We start from the raw sequence: 6,000 nt of genomic DNA, 5'->3' as shown, positions 1-6,000 counted from the left end.
ACTATATTATATGGTTTTATTATTCTCATCATCACTGTGTCTTGCACATTTCCTACAAGAAATAGTAGAGTGCGATAAAATGTTTGGCGCAAGTAGGCCCGTTGAAGTTAAGAACTATTTAGCCAAAACTACTTTGTATGTGGAGTTTTGACCATTTGTTGCTAGTTTTGTCTTCCTCTTGGATCAAACACCTCCATTTTGATTAAGAAGAAATGGTAAACTTCTTTGGAATTAAAGTTGAAATTTTTGAGTGTGAAATTTGAAGGATTGTCCATGGAGACTGCTTGAAAAAGAACATAAGTGGAAAACCATGTTGTACTTGAAATATTTTTAATGTATCCATGGATCATTATTGACTTTCTTTAAATGGTATTCTTTGTGAAAGTTGATTTGATATTGAATTTGGTTGTTATACAAGTTATTTGGAGTTGATTGTATGTAAATAAGTTGACATTGATCTATTGCATGGTCTCTTTCCCTCAAACGTCAATGCACTGCATCGTTTAGATTGGCCTATTAAACATATAATACATGTTGACTTTCTTGACATTGGCATTAATATTGGCTTCTTAAAAAGTTGAGGATATTTGTTGACTAATGTCCAAGCCCATCTTGTTGACTATTTCTTGATGATACATACTTCTTGCAAGTTGTCAAAACTGCTTTCATCTACATAGCATTCATTGTCATAGATTGATGTTAATTTGCCATAGTTATAAAAGTGCCATTACTAAATGAATGTCCAAAGATTGTCTAGCTAATTTGGATCATGCTAAAAAAATGGATTGTCATCCTTGTACATAAGGTATCATATTGACTACTTGATTTAATTGAACGAGAGACACATGATTTAAAGACTTTGTTGACTATAGTTTCACATCTATTATTGATTCTCTTTATCTCATAGATGTGATTGTGATTACTTGGAACTATTGAAGATTTGAAAATGTCCACATGTTGAAAGACTTTGACATTTTGTACTTCATATCCTCATCTCAATTCACTTGATTGATTGTTAGAGGAATGTTATGGAATTGGAATTCTCTTGCCACTTTGCTAATAGTTGGCTTGGCTTGAAGTTGAGCACTGAGGGCACATATATCTACATTTGGATCAACCATGTGATATATTGGAATGTTCAATTCTATTGCTTCAAAAGCTAATTGAGTTTTTTGAAGCATATATGAAAATACATGTGTCCAGAGAACTCTATCTCATTTGTTGACTTTCCACAATGTTCTTGTTGGTGATTATCACTATGGGGTATATATTTACTAATTGGCTTTGAAGGTTATACTTCTATAATTGTTAACTATCTTTCATGTACTTGATGAGTATGTGTTGAGTAATGTTCTTGATGAATATGTCTTGACTAAATTTGATCTTTTTCCTACTTGATGAATATGTCTTGACTAACATTCTTGAAATTTCTACAAACATTGTGAAGGTTTCCAAGACTAGAAAATGACTAGGAGGCTTGTGAATGTAGAAAGTGAGTTCTTTTACCTCTTTGGGTTTATATATGCATGGTTCTAGGCTTGCCCTCCTATCATCCTGTTAAGGTCAGTCCATGCTTGCCTCATCACCTCTTCTTCCTATTATTAGGCCCTCCCACTCAAGATCATAGCCAATCAAGGCAATAATTTTCTCGAAGATTGTGTCCAATCTTGGTGCCCCCCCTAAATAGGATTCTGCATGATCAACCCATTAATCTTTACTTGATGTGTTGTTCCTTTAGGTAGGCAGCATCCATTTGATCATGTGAGACTTCTTCAGTAAATTTTTCTTGAGTGAATTTCACCTATGGTGAAAGTAGCTTGATCTTTATACCATTGATTTGCTTCATTTCTTCATTAGCTTCTAGGTCTTCTAGAGTGATTATTCAATTGTTGAAGCACTTTTTAATTTGGTAGGCCCTATCCATGCTGTTATGTCAGACATAATCATGAAAGGACCACGACTTAGTTATGGGGGCGAGGCGGGAAGCATAGGGCTTGACAATGTTTCTTAATGTGTGTTGGAAGGCTATGGTATAGGGGGTATTCCTAGACCTAGGAATTAATTACAGGTGCATTTGGGATGCCCTTTAGAGGGGTCTAATGAAGGTTTCAGTATGGACACATGGCACAACATGAGAGATCCACATGGCAGACATTGGGCATGGGGGATAATTCCATAGAGGGCTCCAAAGGAGGAGGTCTCTAGAGATGAGAGAGGGGAGGTACATGAGGCACCTAGGAGGAGCTCTCAAAATTCATGGCTAGGCGGATTCATAGTTGGATAGCCCTCTTTGTATGCATTGTTACACATGCATGATGTTTTAGTCTTTGCTTCATTGTTCCCAATTGCGCACTGTGTAGTAGTATGAGGATGCCATATTTGAGTGCTCATTTCTTAGTGGCAGTAGTGCCACCTTTTATGCCTTCATTGGATTAAGCTTTGCATCTAATATATTCTTAGCTTGACTTTGCTTATCTAGACATTTCGTCTAGCCTCTTCTTGGCCATTCGATATGACTACACCAATATAGAATGCTAATTGGAATGGGTTATGCACCAAAATGCTGTTTGATAGGCCCCAACTATTGTTTGCAGCTTTGTGATCCTAATCATTTTGGTGCTCATTCAGTGTCTTGTGGAGGATTGTCTTCACAACCACGTTCATTGCTTCGCCTTGAACATTTGCATGTGATAGTATGTTGTTAATTCCTTTTCATCACATGGATGACCCAATTGATGACCCTTAGCCAGACAAAAATTCAATGAGACACGCAAATTGGTAGTTGACATTCTCACACAAGAATTGTGCTGTGTTGTGAGTTGTATCCCCAAGGGCTTTCGCTTCGGCCCTTTGGTGACATAATTAGCTGCCACCACATTGTACTTATTTATTGCTAGATGCATTTCCATGTTGAACGGACCACTGAAGTCAAAACCTGACTTTTAGAATGGATCCCATGAATAGATCAGTTGTAATGACTTTTGATCTTGGAAGGTTGGCCTCTCCATTCCTTGATCGCATTGTAGTTCTTGCAGTGCTTTGCGACATTGGTGTAGAGAATGCTCCACCATAATCCCACACTTGGGATCTTCTAAATTGTCAACGTGATGGAGAACCGACCATCAACAACCCATTGATGGGCTTCTTCCATGTCAATTGCTCTTTTCTGTAGAAAGATGCATCGTTGAAGGACCATGTTCCCCCCTTTTTTATACAAGTAGTAGCCTATAAGTCAGTACTTCCATGAATTTAGTGTGATACTTTATCGTTCATCCTTGCTAGCATCTTTGGGGCCTATCCTCATCATGATATATCAGATGATCTCTCGTGATTGTCTTCATTCACATCGACACCGCAAAGAAATTGGCACCGAGAAGACTACCAGCTGATCCCTTTGCCCAATTTCGTATCTTTGATGTAAGAGACAACTGGTCAGCCCCACAATGTGGTAAATTTACCTCATTCATGGATGATCTTAATTTTTTAATTCTTGGAGCAATAGCATTCACCAAATCAAATCATTAGGGGAGAAATGGGGTCTCAAAAGGGCCTCCAATTAGTGTTTCCTAATTTCAAGGGATTAGAGAGGGATTTGAGGTGTACCAATGAAAGTGCTAAAAGGTGTGGGGCAATGGTATGTTGAGGTGGAGGGTAGGCAAGCCTGTAGAGAGCCGCTATTGGTTGTTCCCCTTACGCTAGGGACCACCCAAACCATCCTGGGCCCCTAAACCCATGTTTGACCCTCCTCCTAGGTACGCCTCCCCCACATGAGCCCAAATCGGCTTTCAATGAGCTTGTGGGCCCTTTGTGTCAAAGTTTTATCCCTCCCTCTCTTTCTAGGGCCTCTGCCCCCACCAGTGTTCTGGTCTAGCCTACCATTCCCTCCATTTTTGAAATTTGAGGTTGCCATCCCTTGCATTTTCCCTCTTCCCCCTCTTTCTCTCCTCCCTCTTGCTTTGGCCTACTTGCTGCAGCTCCTCTCTCTCTCCCTCTCTTTTGCCCCCCCCTCTCTCTCTCTCTCTCTCTTCCATTTGCTGTGTACCTTCCCCCCCTCTCTCTTCTGTGCCTCTTTTGGTGTTGCTCTGTGCCTCTCCTTCTCCCTCTTTTGTGCCTCTATTGGAGCTGAATTGCCCTATGTAGGAGTCCCATTCTTGCTGTTGCAACCTCTATTGGAGCTGCATTACCTATGTAGGAGCCCACTGTAGGAGTCCCATTCTTGCTATTGCACCTGTGCAAGCATGGTGAGGAGCAAGGCTATAAGACCATGGTGAGGAGCAAGGCTACAAGTCCATGCAATGCTGTGGCCTCTTGTGTCTTCCACAACACCAAAAATGCATTGGATGAGTGGATCCCTTGCACCTACAGCTTGATGACTAGATAGTTTGATGAAAGGATCGACGAAAGGTCCACATAAGCTCCCCAAGAGCAAGAGAGGTGATATCTTGCATGAGTGGAAGGGCCACATCTTGAAGTTCAAGTTTGGGAAGAAACGATGGATCGCAAAAGTGCAACATGTCTACATTGTGCCATCAAATAATGAGAGTTAGGGTTTTTAAATTCTTTAAAATATAGGACCATCATTTTTTTACACCCCTTTTAATTACGTTTAGGGTTTCACTCTAGCCCTCGTCCCCTGACCTAACCCCTCCAACCCCCCTCGCCCTCCCCCCTCCCCCCCTCTCACCATTTCCCCCTTCCCTCCCCCCACCCTTGCTACCATTCCGCCCCATGCCCCCCCTACCCCACGCCCCTCCCTTCTCTTCTCCCTCCCTCACCCTGTCCCCACCTTCTTCAACACCCTTACCTCAGACAGACCATGGATTCCAAGAGTAAGTACACAAATACTTGTTGGAGACGTCCTTGAATGGTGCCATGAGTAAAGGAGTATAGATAAGGAGACGGTGTGGAGAAGCAGGCTTGAAGGAGCAACACGTAGGAAGGGGGAGGGTGAGGAGGAGGAGGAGGGATGGAGGAGGAAGGACCAACAGTTGAAGAGGAGGGATGGAGGGAGAGGACCAACAGGCACAGAGGAGGAGGGAAGGGGGGAGGACCAGCAGGTGTGGAGGGTGAGGAGGACTAGGCGTGGAGGAGGAGGGAGGAGCAAGAGGAGGAGCAGAGGCATGGAGGAGGAGGGAGGGGGAGGGGCGGAGGAGCAGGCGTGGAGAAGGGAGGGAGGGGAGGAGGAGGGAGGGGGAGGAGGGAGTGAGGAGGGGGAGGGGGAGGGGAAGGAAGGGAGGGGGGAGGGGGAGGGAGGGAGGAGAGAGGAGGGAGGGAATTTGAAATGTTGATGAAGTAGTTTGGTAACTCCTACAAACTTCTTGATGAATCGTTGATAGAAGGTGAGGAATCCCATGAACAAATGCACTTACTTCAAGTTAATTGGGCTCTTTCGTCTTCGGTATGGCATTTTGTATTTCTTGGTCATGTTACCTTCATTGGAGATCATGTACTGCAACAATACACCTGAGAATAGATAGAAAACACACTTCTATCAATTGAGGGAAATTTGGGTCTTCTTACATTTTTGGAACACCTTCTCCTCCAGGCATTCCAAGTGTGCTTTCTTTATGATGTAGATCGAGAAATTTTCTAGGAATATTGCAAGGAATTCGTTGATATACTCCTTGAAGGTTTCTATCATGAAGCCTTAAAATGTCACTGGTGCAAATGGCATCACTTTGCTTGAGTAAGCCTCTAATTTGGTGATGAACATCATCTTTTCTTAGTCTTCTTTGGCAAGTTTGATTTGATTGTATGTACTATATGCATCCGTGAATGAATACATCTTGTGGCATGCTACCTTATCTAGGAAGATGGTAGTGAGCAATAACAAGATTGGATCTTTAATGGTCTACTCATTTAGCTTCTTGTAGTCAGTACAGACTTGCAACTTGCCATTCTTCTTCAACATGATAACAGTTGGAAACAACTTACCACTTGGGTCAACTTTGTAGATGAACCCTACCTTAAGTAGTTGGTTGATCTAATGCCTTCACCAAT

This window comes from Dipteris shenzhenensis, chromosome 21 (assembly GCF_047967505.1).
Source record: "Dipteris shenzhenensis isolate YYH24624 ecotype China chromosome 21, Dip_SZ_1.0, whole genome shotgun sequence".
Classification (NCBI taxonomy): Eukaryota; Viridiplantae; Streptophyta; class Polypodiopsida; order Gleicheniales; family Dipteridaceae; genus Dipteris; species Dipteris shenzhenensis.
The sequence above is the reverse complement of the archived record's forward strand: the minus strand, read 5'-3'. Positions refer to the sequence as shown.